At 39.5% G+C, this 22582-nt stretch overlaps 1 long non-coding RNA gene and 1 pseudogene across 1 annotated transcript in view; both read right to left on the bottom strand.

The window, feature by feature from the left end:
- The window catches only part of LOC135968031 (uncharacterized), a 65341-nt gene extending 47480 nt beyond the window's left edge, over positions 1–17861 (bottom strand). The window contains exon 1 of the long non-coding RNA XR_010582455.1: positions 17772–17861. This is a non-coding gene — a long non-coding RNA (uncharacterized lncRNA). The remainder of the gene's footprint in view (positions 1–17771) is intronic.
- An 860-nt stretch (positions 17862–18721) lies between these two features.
- LOC102135887 (large ribosomal subunit protein eL8 pseudogene) lies at positions 18722–19618 on the bottom strand (annotated as a pseudogene).
- Between the last annotated feature and the right edge of the window lie 2964 nt (positions 19619–22582).

Genomic DNA, 22582 nt, shown 5'->3' on the forward strand with positions numbered 1-22582 from the left:
AACTCCAATCCCTCATGAGACTTAAGGCCAACAGGCATGGCCCACATGGGGTGTAATGGTTAGGACTGGCTCAGAGACCAGCCAAGTAAAACATCAAGACCCAAAAGTAGATCTTTCTATTTCAGTGAAATGGGTCTCTTTATCAGGCAAGCATCACACTGATTAATCTGTACGCTCAAATCATGCCCTCTAAGTATGTTTTTGAGGAACATTCAGTGTCCCTAAGGTCAATAAAGAGTCTGTCCCTTTAAAGCTACTACTTTTTGATATTTAGAGTAAAAACAGATTTACTAAAACTTGGCTAAAGTCAAGAAGACCTGGGAAATTATTGCTCTTATTACAGCTGCTGCTAGCATTTGATAGTCACTGCTAGCACTAGACGCAGACCCGTCTTTCCCTTCACTTTGTAGACTCAGCCTGAACTCTTGATACTATGCACCTGTAAGTTATTTCAAAAAGTATTATCTAGTACTTCTCTTGGGTCTAGCAACTCCGCTGGGAACACATAGAATGGACAAGGAAGAGTCCTCACCCTAGTGGAGAATTTAGACACATAGAAAAGCAACATTGATACATCTTATGACTCTCACACCATGGGGCTATGAACTGGATGGTTAAGGGTATCAAGAAGGAGACCCTAACCCTGTGAGGCTGCTGGAGGCTTCCAAGAGGATTGGCTAGGTTTGACAGGTGAAAAATGGTAGAAAAGTCTTTAAGACAGAGCTAATAGCAGTCATAGGAGCAGAGTACATGGCCCATCCAGAGGACTTTAGGCAGGTCAGAATGGTTGGACCACAAGGCATGAGAGGGGGTCAGTAAGAAAGGAGGAGAGAGAGATAGAGACAAGACCACGAGCCACTTCAAGAAGGCTGAATGATATCCTTAAGTCCAACATAAACCAGGAAAAAGTTTTAGGGAAAGGAGTGATGTGCCCCTCAAAACTTGTTATTTCAACAAGAAGTTGGATCTGAATATTTTGATAAAAACAAATTGATAAAATCAATTATCTGACTAATTTTTGGAATTCACTGAGCCCACCTTGGCAAAGATATTTCAAATTCTTTGTCTTTCATCCCATCTCAGATCCACTGAACCTCATTCTTTACTTTTTTAAAGCAGTGTGGTTTTTAAAGACATTAGCATATTAGTCAAACCCTGGCTTGGAAAGTTGAGCAGCATTCCTTCTGTATTGGCTGACCTCAGAGTGCTGGGTCTTCAACCTGAGACTTTTCAGCACCCTCTTCTGGGAAGATTAAAATCATGCAATCCACACCCTATTCTGTCTCATTTATTAATTGTGAAACTCACTATCAGAAGGCTTTGGATATTGTGGGACTTGTCTGATTGATGGTGATGGACAACATGCTGATTTTAACAACAGTCAGTAAATTCACAGGGTGAGTCTTCACCTCCCCCCTTTTTAATTCAAAGAACTATAAAATAAAAATTGCACTGTACACTTGCTAAAAATAGCAAGGGAGACTTTATTCAATCAAGACTACTGCAATGGGGAGAGAGGCTGAACTCAACTTCGCTGAAACAAAAGGCAGGAGTACTTTAACCCTGAGGTAAGCTGATGGAAAAGTACCACAAGACATTAGGGGGAGGGTAGTCAATGTGATTAGGCCATCTGTATTTGCTAATTGTCCTTTGTAGAAGTTAGGCTCCTATCCTCCCGCAGAGACCACGAGAGGGGTGCTATCACCTTCAATGGTTACATTTCAGAGAGAGAGATCCCAGCTCAGGGAGAAACACATTGCTAGGTTGTAAGAGATTTACATCTCATAAAGGCAGAGAAAGAATTTACAATTGCAAATTTTCTAAAGTAAAATATTCTAAGAAAAGGGAGGTCAGGGCCCGAGAGTTGCCTGGCTAAAGTTGAGTCAAGCTGAGGGGGACCTTTTGGCCATCTTGGTCAAAATGCACTTCTTATCTTATGAGCAGTGTTATGCTTGAGGCAGTATATTCAGAAGGGATTATTCCATTTCTTAGGTGAATAAAAAAATTCAGCCTCTCAGACTCCAGAGTTATAACACTGCATGAGCTATGCTATACTTGCCAAGTCCTGTATTGCCCCAAGTGCTTTTTGCTTAAAAGGTATCTAACTCCTATGCTAGTTTCACCTATGATATCTCTGGGAGTGGGAAAAGCAGAGAAGCAAAGGTGATATTGGCTGATGCGTATATTGACAGATTATCACTCTTTAAAAGGAGAGTGGCCATTTACTTTTGTGTCAGCAAACACAAGTCATCTTGCCTTGTGTTTAATAACAAAGCTTACTAAACCATGTATGCAAAATGTCTTCAAATCACCTAAAATCATCTCATTCCACTTCCTCTTTTAATGTTTATTCATTACCCCCTTTATTTAGTAAACATTTATGTGCCAGGTCTTGTGGTAGGCAACAGATGAAGCATGTACTATCTTCCAAAACAGACATAAACTGGACACTGTACCTGCAGAAACCAGAAACTTACAGTCCCCATAGCTAGCATGATATTACTATGATAATAATAAATATTTACTAAGTATTTCTAACAAGTCCTGTGCAAGTACTTTCCATCATTTATATAATCTACTGTTCATAATTGCCTGATGAGTTCAGTACTTTTATTATCAGATCACTGCTTTACAGATGAGAAATCTGAGTCTTAGAGTAATTAAATGAATTACCCTAGGTTAAGTGGCTATGAACAGTAGAATAGGAACTTGAAACCAGGTCTGTGTGACCTTAAGCCCTTGCTCCTAATCATTTTATTATGTTCCCTGCTGAAGGCTACAGAGAGCATCGCACACCTCCTTCATTTATTTGGTGTAAATTCAGCGTGTATGTGTTATGCACCATAGAATTTAGAATCTGTATTGTTAGTGGAAATCCCCTTGTTGAGAGATAGAGAAGGCAAGAGATGACCTCTAAGAAAGGATGACAGTAGCAGTGCATGAAGCTGATACTAAAAACTCACAGTGCTCCCAGAGTACCAGCAGGGAACATGATTTGGTGGAACAAACATCTACCAAGCATCCATTCTGCCAGGCTTGTGGTGCTACATACCAGGGTGAGAGAGAGTCGTGCATCAGGTAAGTTCTCTGTCCTGGAGAAGGCCACATTCTCTAGCACCACATGTCCCCAACCTCAGACCATATTCACAATTTTTGCTATATCCACACATCACATGCACTATTATTTGTTTAATATTTATCTTCAGACAGACCCACTTCATAACATCACAGTGAATGGAGGAAAAGACACAGAAGTAATTATTGGCAATAACTAGAATAAATATAACATCATCACAAGGTCGATATTCATCTGTGCACTACCTAAGTTCATCTCCAGTGCCACTTTGGGAAGGAATGCTTGCCTTCAATTTTCTCTTGGTTTCCTCTTTCCCATCTAACTGTAGACATCATTGCACAGCTTCCAGGCCCAGCTCTCACTCTGGGAGAATGCTCTAGAACTTTGTTACTCTCCTTCATTTCTACTCTACCTGCCACCCACTGTACACATCAATGAGTGTTCAAATTCCATTTCCTCATGGCCTTCATGGGTGGCTCACTGAGTAGTCTGATAAAATAACTCTCCTTGGAAAGTGCTCATAGAGTAATAGCTATCAATAATAGGAAATGTGCAATGAGCCAGGCATTGGACCATAGATCACTATCTTATTTAATCTTCACAACAGTCTAGTGAGGAAAATACTATTATTATCCCCTTTTTACAGGTGAAGAGACTGAGGCTGGCATTGTGACTATGTAAAAGGAGCTTACCTAATTTGCTTAGGATGCCACAGCTAGTCATTTACAGACCTGTCCACCTTTCAAATCTACATGTTCTTAAACCGAAAATTGGTCAACTTTTCTGTACCACAATGAATGGAAGGCCTACATTCGAACCTATGCTGTATCTCACAGAAGATATAACATAACTCACTCGTCATCTCACTACCCCACCCACCACTACTACCCTTCTCTGAAGTTCATCTGCCACACATTGCCATAGTTGTCCTTTTTTTTTTTTTTTTTTAGTCTGAGTCTTGCTGCTCAGTTGCCCAGGCTGGAGTGCAGTGGCACCATTTTGACTCATTGCAAGCTCTGCCTCCCCAGTTCACGCCATTCTCCTGCCTCAGCCTCCCAAGTAGCTGGGACTACAGGCGCCCGCCACCATACCCGGCTAATTTTTTTATATTTTTAGTAGAGATGGGGTTTCACTGTGTTAGCTAGGATGGTCTCGATCTCCTGACCTCATGATCCGCCAGTATTGGCCTCCCAAAGTGCTGGGATTACAGGCATGAGCCACCGCGCCAGCCCATAGTTGTCCTTCTAAAAGATAAACATAACCCCCTCCCTCCCTCTCTCTCTCTTAATCTCACCCCGTCTTTGTCTCTCTCTCTCTCTCTCTTTCCCTCATGCAAGCACACATACTCAAAGACCTCCAATGGCTGGCTTCCCATTGCCTATAGGATACAGTACAAAGTTCAAACGTCTTACAGCCTTCAAAGCTCTTCACAATCTGGTCACAACCTGACTTCCCAGCACCCTCTCTCTCTCAACTCACAGCCATGTTAGATCTCACCCATTTCCCAACAAGTCATACTTCCCCATGGTTCTGCCATCTCCCAACAGGTCATACTTCCCCATGGCTCTGGAAAAAGGCAGCGGTGAATGCTGCAGGGCCACAATAAGAGCACTGGCTGGGGAGTATATAGCCCTATGTTCGAATTCCAACACTGGGCAGGTTAGTTAACCTCTGGGGGCCTTCTCTGTGTTCTGACACATAAGGCACTGACAATGCTCCTCCCTTGTAAGAATTGGACTGGATGATGGGTCTAAAGCACTTCACACGGGGCCTGACCCTTCGCACAACAATTGGCATCCAGCAAGGATTCAAATACATATTGTCAGTGCTCCCTCAAAAATTAACTGGAATTGTTTTTTTCTTCCCATCTGGATATAAGTTTATCCATTCTTCAAGCTCAGAAAGTGTCTTCTTTCTGAAGCCTTCTCCAATCTCTTTGGGCAATATTAATCCTCCTTCCTCTCTATTTCCCTACCGCTCAGCACTGGCCTCAACTATAATACTTAAAGTTGGATTTTAATTATCTGTCACTTTTTTTCTTGCTACCATTAGACCATGATCTCTTCTACAGCCTTTATATCTATCAAGTGCAATACTCAGCACATGGTAAGCTGACAAATGTTTGTTGAATAACCTAACCTGTTCCTCCACTCTCACAGACATTATTTGCGTTTCGATAATGTTACAGAATTAGACTGGAACTTTAGGCACTGAAGCTGGAGCAATGCGGTGTGTATAGAAGGTGAGCTCTTCCTTAGAAATCCCCAAATGCTTACATTCATTCCCTATGTATAAAGCCATTTTTGTTCCAGAATCATTGTCTGCAAACTATATTGGTCTTCCCTTAGAAACATGAGGGGATTTTTGTGACAGGAAAAGATAATGCTTACAAAACCTTTTCATTGTAAACGTTGATTATTTATGAACTCTTACAGGAAAGGGACCCTCTCGATGCTGGCACATGGGAGAAGCCATCCCCCCCTCCAATTTATAATAAATGAATGTTGAAGTAAATCTCTTCATTAACTAGATGGAGAAAGGAATTTATGCTCCAGAGTAATCACTCATCTCTTCAGCACAAAAACCCCAAAGATTCCACTTCCTGAACATTCTCTCTAATGGGACAGACCTTTGCTGACCGGCTGGGCACAGGCACGACTTCAGCAGGTAAACTCCATGGAACTCGAAGCCCAAAGCAAACACACAGCAATACTTCCTGGAAGCCAGTGGGTGGCCTTGGCTGGTGAAAGCTCGTCCTTCAAGCAACTGAGGCAGGAGTCCATTAAAGGTGTTAATTTTACATGATGTGCCACGGCAAGTTTATAAATAAATAACAAATGAACATTCCCCACGGTTCCTCTCCTCTGAGTTTCTGTGTACCTGCTGCAGGCCTGGCAACAGCAGGAGCCACTCAGATGCCAGATCCGGAATTGCCCTTCAAAAAGTGAAGAAGGAGGCCTTTCTGTCACCAGGACCTGATAAGTTTTGATGCTTTGGTTGCTGGATCCAGCCACCTTTGAAAGCTAGCTACTAATTCATCCTCTATGGTTGGACGTGCTCAATTCAAGATTATTATCATAAGCTACAAGAACAAAACACAGATGTTAGAGTTTCAGAAAAATGTACTGTTGGGGACCATTAGTAAAAAATACTGTTTAAAATATATAACATATGTAACTATTAAATACATAAAAATCCTATGTACCATGAGGCAAAACATGATGAAAGTTGTTGAATATTTTAAATACCTATATTGCTACATAAAATGGTTCTATGCAGTAGAATTTCCTATTGCAGGAGATTTATGAAATTTTGTCAAAGTGGTAGATCATGCTGAAGTCAGGGGAAATACTAGCACACTTTAGGTTGCTTCCTATTTTTAATTAAGTTTGAAACTGCATCTTTGCACTTGTGAGTGTGCATACAAATATATGTAAGTGCAGATGTGATGAACAATAATGCTGATCTATGCAGACATTCAAATTCACTCACAAAATGGCCCCCTCCCACTGCAGAGAATATTACTTAATTGAGGCTAGGTCTGTGTAATCATAATGAACTAGACATAGAGCGGCAAAACTCGACCAGCATGGTTTACCCTCATTTATTTCAACAGCCTAAGAGGAAAGAATTGAGCAAGTTCTTTTGTGTCCTGACCTGGATTTCCAACATGGAGATTAATCATGACAACCAACTGTTATGGTGCTTGTCATGTTGACCCATGTCAACAAAGGTGGAGACCGACTGAGCTTGGGTAGGTTGGCTGAAGTCCATCTAATTCTTATTCCGAGGGACTAAGACAGGGAAATGGGCTCAAAGGTACACTTGAGGACAAACTGGGGCCCAAGTTACTCAAGAGTCCAAAATACTAAGCAAGTGTTAACAAAGGTGGACAACCAAGGGCAAATGATAAGGTCAGGTACACAGTAATGAAAGTCTAAATAAAGGAAAGTGGAGCAAAAAGAAGCAAAAAGAATGCAAGCAGTGGGCTCTCTAAACACAATTTGAGTTCTTTTTCTCCAAAACCTGCTCCCTGTCCACCCGGATCAACTTCTCCTTCGAATTTCCACAGCACCTGGAATTCATATCGTATCACCTAGCATGTAATCATGTACACGTATATGTTTGTTTTATCCTAACTCAATTTAATTGTTTAGAGTTCAGTAACTATATCTCACATATCTGTGTTTTCTCCAGGGTCTAGCACAGCTTTATGTACATTAAATTTTCAGTAATTGCTCATTGGTTGAGCTAAAAGCGATTTTTGGCCTCAAGCAAGGATTGATAACAAGCTCCATCCATTTTTCCTCCATCATGTCGAGTCTACATATCTGTTCCAATGTTCCTACAAAGCATATAAACACATACTCTAAAATACATGAGGGTACGTTTCTATTTATTCTATACTTTTTTCTGTAACTTTTTAATACAACCATACATGCAGAACCAACTAATTTTTCTGATAACTACATAAAATTCTATGGTGTGGCTCCATCACAATTTAAGTATAGGCATACCTCATTTGGTTGCATTTTGCTTTATTGTGCTTTATTGTACAGATAACGCATTTTTTAAAATAAATTAAATATTTGTGGCAACCTTGTGTCAAGCAAGTTTATCAGTGCCATTTTTCCAACAGCTCGTGCTCACATTGTGTCTCTGTGTCATATTTTGGTAATCCTCACACTATCAAACTTTTTCATTATGATCTTATTTGTGATTTGTGATTGGTGATCCTTGATGTTATTATTGTACTTATTTTGAGGTGCCATGAATTGTGCCCATACAAGACAGCAAACCTAATTGATAAACGTTGTGTGTGATCTGACTGCTCCACCTACCGGCCATCCCCCCTTCTCTCTCCCTCTCTTCAGGCTTTCCTATTCCCTGAGACACCACAATATTAAATTAGGACAATTAATAACCCTTCAATGGCCTCTAGGTGTTCAAGTGAAAGAAAAAGTTGCACATCTGTCACTTGAAATCAAAGCTAGAACTGATTCTGCTTAGCAAGGGAGGTGTGTTTGGGTAAGACAGGCTGAAAACTAGGCCTCAAGTCAAACAGCCAAGTTGTGAATGCAAAGAAAAAGATTAAAAGTGCTACTCCAGTGAATACACAAATGATAAGAAAGTGGGCCAGAAGTGGTGGCTCACGCCTGTAATCCCAGCATTTTGGGAGGCCGAGGCAGGCAGATCACCTGAGGTCAGGAGTTCGAGAGCAGCCTGGCCAACATGGTGAAGCCCTGCCTCTACTAAAAATACAAAAATTAGCCAGGCATGGTGGCATGCACCTGTAGTTCCAGCTACTCAGGAGGCTGAAGGAGGAGAATTGCTTGAACCTGGGAGGCAGAGGTTGCAGTGAGCTGAGATCATGCCACTGCACTCCAGCCTGGGTGACAGAGCAAGACTCTGTCTCAAAAGAAAAAAAAAAAAAAGTGAAACAACCGTATTGCTTATGTAGAGAAAGTTACAGTGGTCTGGATAGATCAAACCAGTTACAACATTCCCTTAAACCAGAGGCTAATTCAGAGGAAGACCCTAAGTTTTTTCAGTTCTCTGAAGACTGAGAGAGATGAGGAAGCTGCAGAAGACAAGTTGAAGGCTAGGAGAAGTTGGTTCATGACGTTTAAGTAAAGAAGCCATCTCCGTAACAAAAAATTGCAAAGTGAACCAGCACGTGCTGATGTAAAAGCTGCAGCAAGTTATCCAGAAAATCTGGCTAAGATCATTGATGACGGTAGCTACGCTAAATAACAGCTATTTAATGTAGACAAAACAGCCTTCTATTGGAAGGAGATGCCATCTAGGACTTTTCATAGCTAGAGAGGAGAAGTCAACACTCGCTTCAAAGCTTCAAAGGGCAAACTGACTCTTGTTAGGGGCTAATGTAGCTGATGGCTTTAAGTTGAAGCCAATGTTTATTTGCCATTCCAGAAATCCAAGGGCCCTTAAGAATTATGCTAAATCTATTCTGCCTATGCTATATAAATGGAACAACACAACCTGGATGACAGTGTCTTAGTTTACAGCAGAGATAACTGAATCACTTAAGCCCATTGTTGACACTTACTGATCAGAAAAAAAATAATACTCTTTCTAAATATTACTGCTCACTGACAAGGCACCTGGTCACCCGAGAGCCCTGATGGAGATGTAAAGGAAATAAACATTGTTTCATTCCTGCTAATAGAACATCTATTCCCATAGATCAAGGAGTCATTTTTACTTTCAAGTCTCATTATTTAAGAACTGTATTTCAGGCTGGGCACGGTGGCTCAAGCCTATAATCCCAGCACTTTGGGAGGCCGAGACGGGCGGATCATGAGGTCTGGAGATCCAGACCATCCTGGCTAACACGGTGAAACCCCATCTCTACTAAGAAATACAAAAAACTAGCTGGGCGAGGTGGTGGGCACCTGTAGTCCCAGCTACTTGGGAGGCTGAGGCAGGAGAATGGCGTAAACCCGGGAGGCGGAGCTTGCAGTGAGCTGAGATCCGGCCACTGCACTCCAGCCTGGGCGACAGAACGAGACTCCGTCTCAAAAAACAAAACAAAAAACAAACAAACAAAAAAAAAGAACTGTATTTCATAAGACCGTAGCTGCCATAGACAGTGATTTTGCTAATGGATCTGGGCAAAGTAAATTGAAAACCTTCTGGAAAAAATTCAGCCTACCAGATGCCAATGAGAACATTCATGATTCATAAGAGGTGGTCAAAATATCAACATTAGCAAGAGTTAGTACTTGATTCCAAACTTCTTGGGTGAGTCTGAGGAGTTCAAGACTTCAGTGGTGGAAATAACTGCAGATGTAGTAGAAATAACAAGATAGCTAGAATTAGAGGTAGAGCCTGAAGATGTGACTGTGTTGCTGTGATTTCCTGATAAAATTCAAATGCATGAGAATTGGTTCTTATGAATGATCAAAGAAAGTGGTTTCTTGAGATATAATCTACTTCTGGTGAAGATGCTGTGAAGTGTTGAAACAACAAAAGGATGGATAGTATTACAATAACTTAGTTGCTAAAGCAGCAGCAAGGTTTGAGAGAATTGACTCCAATTTTCAAAGAAGGTCTGCGGTAAGTAAAATGCTATCAAACATCATACACTACAGATAAATCTTTTGTGAAAGGAAGAGTCCATCTTTGTTACAAACTTCATTGTTGTCTTATTTTAAGTAATTACCACAGCCACCCCAACCTTCAGCAACCACCACCCTGATCAGTCAGCAGTTATCAACGTTGAGGCAAGATCCTCCAGTAGTAATCAGATTATGACTCACTAAGGACTCAGATGATTGTTAGGATTTTTTTTTAAAGCAATAAAGCACTTTATTTTATTTTATTTAATTGTTTTTTATTTTTTGAGTCTTGCTTTACTGCCCAGGCTGGAGTATAGTGGCGTGATCTTGGCTCACTATAGCCTCCACCTCCCGGGTTCAAGTGATTGTCCTGCTTAAGCCTCCCGAGTAACTGGAATTACAGGCATGCACCCCCACACCCAGCTAATTTTTTGTATTTTTAGTAGGGACAGGGTTTTGCCATGTTGGCCAGGCTGGTCTTGAACTCCTGACCTCAGGCGATCTACCCATCTCAGCCTCCCAAAGTGCTGGGATTACAGGCGTGAGCCAGCATGCCCGGCCAATAAAATATTTTAAAATTAGAATATGTAAATTTTTAGACATAATGCTATTGTACACTTGATAGACTACAGTAGAGTGTAAACATAACTTTTACAAACTCTGGGAAACAAAAAAAAAACTTGTGTGACTTGCTTTATTGTGATATTCACTTTATTGTGGTGGTCTGGTATGCCTGTTGTCATTTCTCCATTGATAGGTATTTTTCTTGATACCATTTACTACAATGTGATAACCAATATTACAACAGATACATTTATCTATGTCCTTTCATAGTCATAGTTTAATTTATTTTAGATTCCCACAGTAGGACTCCATAGTTAAAGGTAATTTTGCATAATTTAATCATTAAAGATACCTCTAGTTTACTTTCCCAAAATATTTGGTAGGTCATCCTCCTACTATTAATATATTTGTATTTCTGTTGCTCTACACTCTTGACAATAATGGACATCACCAATCCTTTTAATATTTACCAACAGAAAAGGTTTAGAATTAGGATTAGGATTCAAGCAAAAAATGGTATCTCACAGTTGTTTTGTTTTGCATTTCTCTGCCTGCTAATGAAATTAAGTCAATCCATTGTGTATTTGCATATCTTCTTTAGGAATTGCCTTTCATTTTGCCATTTTTTATGTTTAATGTTTAGGAGTTCTTTGTATATTAGGAATATTTTTCATTCATAAATGATACATATATTGTTCTCCCAGATAAATCTGGTATTTCATATTTTCTAAATTCCTTTTGGCCAATTACTGCCTCTTAGAACCTGCCTCCCAATCCCTTTTTGCTAGCGACCCAGGCATAGCATATAATAATGTATCCATTGAGATTTAATACCTTTATTTAACAACTTCAACCAACATCAATCAATTATATTTGGCCATATGGCTAGACTAACCATGCAACTAATCATTGTAGAGTAGAACATTTAATATCCTAAAATGACTACTGGATTAAGTGAGGCAATTTCTTTTTAGTCCAAACTTAGCTCTCAGGTTAAATACTTATATCCTACTGGTGGGAATGTAAATTATTACAACCACTATGGAAAACAGTATGGAAGTTTCTCAAAGAACTAAAAATAGATCTATCATTTGATCCAGCGATCCCGCTACTTTGGGATCCTACCCAAAGGAAAAGAAGTCATTATGTCAAATAGACACCTGCATGCTCATGTTCATCACAGCACAATTTGCAATTGCAAAGGCCTAAGTGCCCATCAATTGATTAGTGGATAAAGAAAATGTGATATATATACACACACACACATACACCATGGACTACTACTCAGCCATAAAATGGAACGAAATAATGTCTTTTGCAGCAACTTGCATGTAACTGGAGGACATTACCTTAAGTGAAGCAACTCAGGAATAGAAAACCAAAAACCGTATGTTCTCACTTATAAGTGGGAGCTAAGCTATGGGTATGCAATGGCATACAGAGTGGTATAATGGACACTGGAGACTAAGAAGCAGGGAGAATGGAATGGAAGCCAAGTCTGAAAACTTGCCTGTTGCATACAATGTACACTATTTTGGTGACTGGTACACTAAATGTCCAGACTTAACCACTATACAATTCATCTATGTAAACAAAAATCACTTGTACCACTAAAACTATTGAAACAAAAAAAAATAAATACATAACAATAACAAACAAACTTAGCTCCTAGGTCAATGCCCATTCTTACCTCCAGCTTCACCCCTGCTTAGTCCAACAAAAAGAGGACTTCCCAGAATGCATTTGAGCCCAAAGATAATGTGTGAAACTATAGCTGTAAAGAGTATTTGAGAAAAAATATGGAGGAAAGAAACTAAAGAGACGCTTTTGGCATGGCACGTGTGAACACACACACACGCAGTCACACACACACACCCCCCCCAATGCGGAGCAGTGTGTTAATTCTAGCACAGATCTGTCCACTATGTTATGCAGACCCTGACTTTGTTGATTCAGCAAAGGCAGAAGATTTAAAAGCACACAAAGGAAAAGCCCAGAGAAATATATAAAGCTAGCAAACATTTGCACTGTAAACATCAAGAGGAAACTGAATTTGTGTGATGGGAAAGAAAGGTTTAAGATCTTCATTCTAGCAAAATTCACGTGATTTCTGGGATTTGAGAAACTGTTTAGATTGAGGTAGGATTTGGAGAGTTTGTTTGAATGAGGGAAGAAAGTAAACTAAAAAACTTACAATGCAGGTGTAGGGTTTATTTCATCATGGGAGTTTGAAAAGAAACAATTGGAATATAGATAATCCAGGGTGCTCTGAAGAAAGATTTTAGATTTGAAATGGGGCAGATAAGACTTATCCATCCCATCAGAGAGAATTAAGGTCTGGGTCACCACCGTGTGGGTTCAATTAGTTTCATCCACAGCCTATGGAGTCACTTGCATCCCTGCCATCAATCCCCTCTCCGAACGGGTCTATAGAAACCCCATGAGTTCTGCCATAGAAAAACATTACTTCAGTGAAGTACGTTTATTAACTAGATGCCATTGACTAAGCAATGTATTATAAATGGAAGACTCCTTTTAGTTGATAAGTTATATATATAGGAAAAGATCAAATTCTAAAATGCCATAGAACTGAGTAAAATATAGCAAAAAAAAATTTAAAAATGTTTAAACAAAGGGAGAAAATGCTCATGATATGTGTAGTGAAAATAGCAAAATTTAAAAAATTATATATAGACTGACTTTATTTCAGTAAAGGACACACATATATTTTGTATACAGAAGTGGAGAAAAAACTGAAAAGAAAATACCACAAAATGTCACCAATGGTTAACTCAATAGGACTGTCAGTGACTTTTACTTTCTTCTTTACAGTTCCCTGCATTTTATAAATAAGTTTAAGATGAACATGTATTATTTTTTAAATTAGCAAAAGCTATTTTAAATAAATATCTTTTTATGATATATTTTAACTGTTTTTTTGACTAGTATGATTCTCAGTCGTGTTTTCTCCTTATTTTCTCTCAGTTCATTAATCTGAAGTCATTCCCATTCCCATAGCTCTCATTCTTACACGATCTTGACTGCCTCTGGAGGGGAGTGGAAAAATGGCATTTCTATCATTCTTTGCTCCCAACATTTCTGTACTATCTAACCTATAGCAAAAACAAATGAAATAGAAATAAAAAATTATAAAAACTGCTTTCAGATACAAATTGTACTACCCTTTGTTTTTACCATGAGGAAGTTTTAGAAGACAATTTCTAAGCAATAACTTTAACAAACTTGGTTTGATTTGTTTTTGTTTTGAGAGAAAGCAAGCTACAAACTCAAGCATATTTCTTTTCCTTTTTTTTTTTCTTTTTCTTTTTCTTTTTCTATTTTTTCTTTATGGAGTCTCACTCTGTCACCAGGCTGGAGTGCAGTGGTACGATCTCGGCTGACTACAACCTCCACCTCCCGGGTTCAAGCGATTCCCCTGCCTTGGCCTCCTGAGTAGCTGGGGCTACAGGCATGTACCACCAGGCCTGGCTAATTTTTTTGTATTTTAGTAGAGACGGGGTTTCACCATGTTGACCAGGATGGTGTCCATCTCCTGACCTCGTGATCCGCCCGCTTTGGCCTCCCAAAGTGCTGGGATTACAGGCGTGAGCTATCACGCCCAGCCAAGCATATTTCAAAATCCCTGCGCATGTTTTAACATGGCATTAAGTTTAAAAAGTGAGCAAAGGCTTTAAATAGAAATACGTGAAGGTATTTTATCACATGGAAAATTCATACAGGGTTGATAGTCTCTGTGCAATTTTGTGACCCTTGATTAGTTACTATTATTATTTAAATTATGCATGACATGGTGAAATTTGTCTCTTTATAAAACTGAGGTGCACTTAATGGTGTTTCTGCCTTGTCATACTTGCTACTTGACACAGGACAAATGGACAGATTATTGACTATAGCTTCAACCACATAAATATTGAACTTTTGTACATATTGTTATGATGAAAATTCACTGACAGGGTTTCTCAAACCACCAGGAAAAGGAGGTGAGATAAAATCACGGTTCTTTTCTCATCTACAACAAAAATATAGGTCTTACTCCCAGATATTTTGCTTATGTGGGGAAATTTTCAGACAAAGAACAAATCCGATCTTATTGGCTCTTCCTCAAAGGATCATCAGAGAGTGTGTGTCGGAACTACTGGAACAGCTAGTACGTGGTAGAACCTAAATGTGAACTGGGCATTCTGACTCCAGAGCTCTCACACTTCATCCCTACACTATAAGGATGAACAAACCCACAATAACCTGTGACACGCTTTCTACCACTATTTGCATATACCAGGATTTTGCTTTAACCATGAGGACAACTTTCTAATAGTGAAATTTCTAACACCAGTGAAAGTGCTGATAGGTTCCTCAAATTAAATCAAAGTACTCATTACTTGTCTCACAATTAAGAAACATTAGCCCTGGTCACTGAATAATGAATATAATTCATTTTGTTTTTACTTCCCATTGACTAGAAAATACACATTTCTCAACTTTTTGTGGAAGTGTAAATCACATTCAAAAATGCATAAATCCTAAGTGTTTGACTTGATAAAGTATCATAAAGTGAACTCCCCCATGTGATCACTATCCAGGGCAAGAAAGAACATTGCCAGCCCCAAGAATCCCCCCTTAAGCAACCACCTAATCCCTTTTCTCTTCCCTGGAAAGGTAACCACTATCTTTACTTCTAACACCATAGATTAGTTTTGTCTGCTTTTTAACTTTAAGTGAAAACATAATGGGTATTATCTTGAGTCTGGCTTCTTCTACCCAGCATTATTATGTTTGTGAAATTGATCCCTGTTGTTACAGGCAGCTGTAACTCATTTATTCTTAGGTTATTGTTAATAGTATTCCATGAAGAAATATGTAACAATTAACTTTTTGTTTACCCAGTCTGCAAATAATAGACATTTGAGTTAGATATCAACATTGTTTTTTAAAGTTTTTTCCTGTCAAGGTACAAATACAGAATGGACATAACATGTAAGGAATAACCACCAAATGAAATATAATGTCCACTCATTTATCTCTCACAGACAAATGAGAATAAAGGCACATGAAGTCCTTACACACTGAGTTGGAACATAGGCAGATTCTGACGGAAGGACGCTAAGATTTGGCATGAGGGAAATATGAGGGTTGTCAGGTGAAGGATTGACAGTGGGAGGGATAGCGGCAGGTCCCCATGAGGGTACTAGGGTGGTTCAAGAGCTGCAGTCACAGGTAGATTTGTAGCCATGGTGAAGGTGGGGAAAATTAAGTTCAATGAAACAGATGGAAAAAAGTCTTCAGTGAAGTACTCATGATAGATAGTATTGTGATAAGACAGCAAAGTCCTCAAGATAGTATTATGATAAGACAGTGCCATGGTTCTGTGTGATGGGCAGTTTAGTATAAGACCCACACCAGAAACTTCAGGTGTGGGGCAGTGACTTCCAACTCCAGTACCATGGGGAAGTTGATCTAGGGAAAGTGAGAAAGGATTTCATAGCCCTTGTCCTAGAGGCTACAGGTTCAGTGCAACTCTCCAGAGGTCATCTGGAACTCTAGGCAAGGAATATAAAGCAACATGGTAGGAGGTAAAGAATAATGGGATCTGCAGATTAAATGGTTGCCAAGACTTCCCTCCCAGCTGTCAGCATTCATTCTGATTGGTTAGTGCTCAGCTGTGCAACCTGTTAATACGTTGCTTATCAGTCTTTTGGCTTCCAGCAGGTAAGAAGGGTAAGTGGAATCAATATTTTTTGTAAATTTATCCAAAATTGTACTGCTGAAATCTCAAGTTGGAGAAAACTATAAATAGACTCTTGCTTTTCTTTGCCTTTGATCTTTACCTTTTGTGTGAATTGGATTTTAATGAGAAGTAGAGAAAAATAAAATTTAATAGGGAGTCAGGGCATCTGGGTTCTGGTTTTAGTTCTGTCCGAGGTAACTAACTGCTTTTGCACAAATCAGTCTTGAGTTTCCTAAACAAAATGACAGTTGAAACAAATGATCTCTGACTTGATAAGTCTACAACCAGTCCCTGATGTTTCCTGCCATCTCCTGCCTCCAAGACAAGCGTTGAGAATAAGCGTGTATGTGTGTTTGTGTGTGCAAACGTGTGTGTGTGCACACATGTTGCCCATACTTTATATATGTGAAGTAAAATCTGCTTGGAAATATGGGAAAAGTTGAAAACAGTTAAATAAGCACTTTTAGATGATAATCTGGGTCTCTTGGGATGGTAAAAGAATTTCCTTCATTTTCTGCAATTGCTAAAAGTACAAATAGGAATTCACTTAAAATTCACTTTTTGTCAATTACATATATCCCTTTAACTTCTAACACCTAAGACTCTAAAGTGTATGTGACAACTGTAATTAGAGCAACAGAGGGAAGGACAAAGCTTTTCTGAATTATATCATTTCACAGAAGAGGCATTCCTTGTGACCTACAAGAGCTGCAGGATAAGCACTAATCATGACTCTGCCTCAACCCTGTGAAAACTGACTCATGAATAAATTGGACCATTTATTCATTTCTAATTATAGAAATGAGGCATATGTTTCTTAGAACAAGCCTTGGAAAGTATAGAATTAAACTTTGATCTAGAGAAACAAGGTCACAAAATACACTATTGCCTTACACATAGTTTGTGCTCACTAATTACTTACTAATTAGTTACTTTATAGCAGTGGATCTTTTGGCCTGATTAATCTTGATACTGCTTTAAACCTCTACTCTGTCCATGTAGCTATTCGAATGAAAGATCTCCCACAAATTAAATAGCAATACTTCAAAAAGGCAGTGTTGGCCTATATCTCAAAATCAAACTATACATGAAAAATACAAGATAGAACCTTGAAATTCAGATCTACTAAGAAGGCATGTTTGCTTTTTAACTGACATAAAACACCTCTCCCTCAACCACCTTTCCCTCGTAGAAATAGGTAACATTTTAAAAATCCTTTTTTTAGCCGCAAGTTGCTCATATGTGTTTGTTTAAGGCCACTTGACTTCATAGTCCATTCAAAATGCAGTTCAAAGACACTCACCTGAATCCATTTCTTCTAAACAATGAGCCTAGTTTGACTGTGGAAAGAGAAATATTGAAGAATCTTCTAGAGAGGCTTTGAACACTGCCCAGGGAAAGGGCACCTTCAGGGAATGGTTAAGTACTTTGAAAACCCTAAGGAGCTTTGTAGCTAAGGATGACCTTCTAACCTCTCAACAGCTTTTTGCAAACAAAATCTTTCAAGCTTCATCTAAAAGACGGGTGAGCAACAATTTGAAGAATGAGGTTTTCCTTTGTGTCGGATTATAGAGCTCAGCAGTTCTAACCTTTTTGTTCTATTATATTTCTGATCTAAATAAGGAATTATTTATTACCAGAAAATGGTGGTATTCAGATCACAAGTCTCCGCTGAGCATTGACTTTGATCCTCAACCATATGTAGAGATTTAGGGAGGAGAAGGCTGCTTATTTGGAAAGAATCCTAAGATCCACTCTGAGAAGTTTTCTGTCCAGGCAAAATGCACTCAGGGATCTGGGCGTTGACACTGAACCTGTCTTACAACTTCTTGATCTTAATTTGATTTTGTAATGTACATTTCCCCAGTAGATTGATGTTTCATTTTTCATGTAGATGAAATTTCTTCTCCATGCCAAGAAAAAAAATGGATTTACTAAAATTTTAATTCAATGCAGGTTTCTGATAAAAATCAAAGGGATTTGTTTATATTCTTCCTTTAATATGTCCTGGTGATAGTCTAGAGAGAATTTTATACAAGAGAAGACAGTCTCGTAGGAATGGACATGTTATACACTATTTCACTCTTCTCCCACATGGAATTGGGGGGCTATTGTTAAAACTAAGCCCTAAAAGATGTTTAAATATTAAAATATCTGGAAAATTTTTGCTTTTAAAAGCAACATTTAATACTCTTTGAATGCTGTTTTGAGAGCAGAGTTTTCCTTGTGTTCTGGGAAAATCAACCTAATAGCCCTTTTTTTTTTTTTTTGAAGGAAAATTTGTATTTTAATTATTTTTATGTACAGAAAACTCAACAGTGTACATTTAACCCAGTTTAGTGGCAAGTTCTTTAGCCTTTGCCTTTTCGAGCTTGGCGATAAGAGCCACAGACTTGGGACCCAGGACATTGCCGCCCCAGTGACGGCGGATCTCATCGTATCTGTCGTTGTAATTGGTCCTGATAGCTTCCACCAGCTTAGCCAAAGCGCCTTTGTCTTCCAAGTTCACCTGTGTGAAGGCGACAGTGGTGCAGGTCTTCCTGTGGACTAGACGGCCCAGTCTGGCCTTACCCTTGATAATGCAGTAAGGGACCCCCATTTTAGGACACAGGGCAGGCAAGAAGACAACCAGCTCGAGGGGATCCACGTCATGTGCAATCACCACCAGCTGAGCCTTCTTGTTCTCCACCAAGGTGGTGACGGTGTTAACTCCTGCTCGAAGGACAGGTGGTCTCTTAGTGGGGACATCCCCTTTGCCAGCAGCTTTCTTCTCGGCCCGGGCCAACAGCCTCTGCTTCTTCACTTGCTTTGTCTCTGGTCTGTACTTGTGGGCCAGCTTAAGCAGCTGAGTAGCTGTTTGGCGGTCCAGGGCCTGGGTGAACTGGTTAATAGCAGGAGGCACTTTCAGCTGCTTATAGAGGATGGCTCTCTGCCGCTGCAACCTGATATAGCGAGGCCATTTCACAAAGCGGGTGAGGTCTCTTTTGGGCTGGATGTCCTGTCCAATGCCAAAATTCTTAGGTCTTTTCTCAAACAGGGGATTCACCACTTTCTTGGCCTCCTGCTTTTTCACGACAGCAGGGTCCGGAGCCACCTTCTTTCCCTTGGCCTTCTTTCCTTTCGGCATCTTGGGCGGCGGGAGGAGAGAGCAGCCCTTTGAGTTTTTAAATATAAAGACCCTCTTCTGAAGTAGAACTATTTGAGGCTAGCAGTTACAAAGAGCTAAACTGCTCTGGGTGTTATATATAAAGTTGCCTCTGGTGTAGACAACATTGGATCTCTGCAAGTTATGCTTTCTTCAGAGAAATGTTATTTTTCTCATTATGGATTGAGTCTTCTCTGTGCCTGTTCTGGGAGTCTGGGAGGGATGGAGGTAGCAATGGAAGGAAGGAGCAATAGGGAAAGAAAGGGAGCAAGGAAGACAGACAGACAGACAGACAGACAGGGACAGAGAGAAACAGAAGAAAACAGAGAGACAGAGGTAAACAGAGACAGATAGAGGGAGACAGAGAGTTAGAGAGAGAGAGACAGACAGAGATAGAGGTAGAGGGAGAATAAGAGGGAATCAGTAGCTGACAGGAAATCTGTATCTGTGGGCCCAAGGTTGAAGGAAGAATTGTTTTCAGAGGAGACTGTGAGACATGGAGAAATATCTTGGCTATCTATACTGGGAAATGGAGACTCAAAATCATTATAATTTCAATACCAAAAGAAATATAACCTCATTTAGATATATTTTTTATTCTGAAGAGTTGATGAAACTGAGACATACACTGGTACATATCAAAGGAAAATATATTCTCATTGTTACAGAGCTTTTTACCAAATTAATATTTGACCTGTGTTAGAAGAAAATATATGGTCGTTTTGCATTTATGTGTTGTAAGTTACATTTAGTCTGATATTTTAATTGATTAGATTGAGCAGACTTTAAAGTTGTAAAATAGCTTTAAAAAATTGCTTGAGTTGAGGTTCTCATTACCTAATGTTTATCCTTTAATCTGTAGTTTATTTATTTAAAGGATATAATCGTCTATAGTTTTCCAGGTGGCTCAGTAAATATGTATTGATTCCTGCAATGTGGCAAGAAATATGCTACGTAAGTCCTGCCTTTTAGGAGCTCATAATTTCTTTGGCAGGTAGAAATGTGTACAAATAATTGCAAGACAGTGAGAAAAACATCATAACTGAGATAATCATATATGGTCAAGAAGTCCTGAGGAGAGCAGTACTACATCACCCCGGAGTCCTTGGGAGCTGTGAAGGTTAGGGTGGGGAGCAGTGAAAGGTCAGGGAAGATCTTCCAGAGGTAGGAATGGAGGAGTAGCCTTACAAGGACCAAGAAGGGGGAGTAAGGTGTTCTAAGACAGAAAATCATGATTGACACAGATGGTCATAAACACACAAGGTGTATGTGCAAACTTAGCTCTATTTGAGCACACCATTTTGTGGAGAGCCAGTAGCCAAATAGGTAGGGGGACTAAGTGGGGGCCAACATGTCTGTAAACTTGGAAATAAGAACAAAAGTCCCGGCAGAGCCAAATAGACGTCACCAAAGCCAAAGCTAAATCTATAATAGTCCATTTGTTTCTTACCTAAAAATGTCTATGACATTTTGTTACTCATTTTCTAAATTCATGGTAGTGTAAAGCAACAAATAAGGTGCTATATACAGGAACCCTTATAGCAATGAAGAGACAACTCCTTATTCCCTTCTATTTATTGCTTGGGTGGTGATTACATGGGAGAATTAACTTTATGATAATTTATTAAATGATACGCCTATGATTTGTGCTTTTTTCTATATGTGTGTTACATTCCAATAAAAAGTTGGAAAATGTGTTTTCTAATAAGTAGGAAATAAAATAAATTATACTACGTATTCAATGATCAGGGCTACTGTCTTTCTAGTGTGAAATAGATAATGAGCACCTTGATTTGATGTGAGGACACCACCAACCTTTCCATTGGTGCCAAAAATTTTGCCATTAGAAATTTAACCCTTGCAGTTAAAGCAAGATCCTGTTATATGCAAACATTGGTGTCACAGATTATTGTGGGACTGTTCATCTTTAGGGATGAAGTGTGAGAACTCTGGAGTCAGAATGCCCAGCTCCCATTCAGGTTCTACCACTTACTAGCTGTTCCAGTTACTTTTGCTATGTAACAGAATACTCCAAAACTCAATGATTTTTTGTTTGTTTGTTTTTGTTTTCTTGCAGATTCTGTGAGTTAGGAATTTGTGGAAGTGTTCATCTCATTGATACTTTTGCCCTTTGTAGCACTGATTAAGGTCACTTGGTGATTCTCAGCTGGTAGGTGAGCTGATATGGAAGGTCCAAGACAGCTTCATTCATGGTCAATGTTTGGCACTGGCGATGAAATGACTCAAAGGCTAGGATTGCCAGTCAGAGCATCTACATGTGACATCCCCATGTGATTCGACTTCGTCACAATGATGTAGCCATCTCAGGGTAATTAGAGTTCTCACTTTGCAGCTCAGAGCTTCAAGCACGAGTGTTTCAGTGACCAAGGCAGAAGCTACTGTGCCTTTTATCTTCCAGGTGCAGAAGTCCACATCACATCAGCCAGATTCCTTTAGGTGGAGTCATCATAAACTCACCTAGATTCAAAAGAAGGAAAGGACACAGACCCAAACCCTTAATGGGCAGAGTGGCAAGGTCACATTATGGAAGAACATGCAGGATGAGAGATGGTGCTGTGGTCATCTGTAAAAATTACTATCTGCCACACTAGCTGTGTCACCTTGGGCAAATCTTTTAAACTAAGATTCAGTTATTTCATTTGAAAAATGATGGTGATAATAATAGTCAACTCATGGGATAGCTTTAAGGATTGATGAGATAGTACATATCAGGTGCTTAGTGCAGTGCCAGAGTCATAGTAAGAGATCAGAAACACTTCCTATTTACCTTCCTATTAAGGTGGCAGGAGCTGAGGAAAGTGGGAGAGGATAGAGAGATGTCTCTAGAATAAATGTCAGAGATAAAGTCTGGATAAAAGGACCCAGTAGCTCTGAGAACAATGACAGGCAAGGAATAAAAGCAAACTTTCTCAGCTTCCCAATTTTCCCTAGGATTGGCCTTGGTATTT

This window comes from Macaca fascicularis, chromosome 17 (assembly GCF_037993035.2).
Source record: "Macaca fascicularis isolate 582-1 chromosome 17, T2T-MFA8v1.1".
Lineage (NCBI taxonomy): Eukaryota > Metazoa > Chordata > Mammalia > Primates > Cercopithecidae > Macaca > Macaca fascicularis.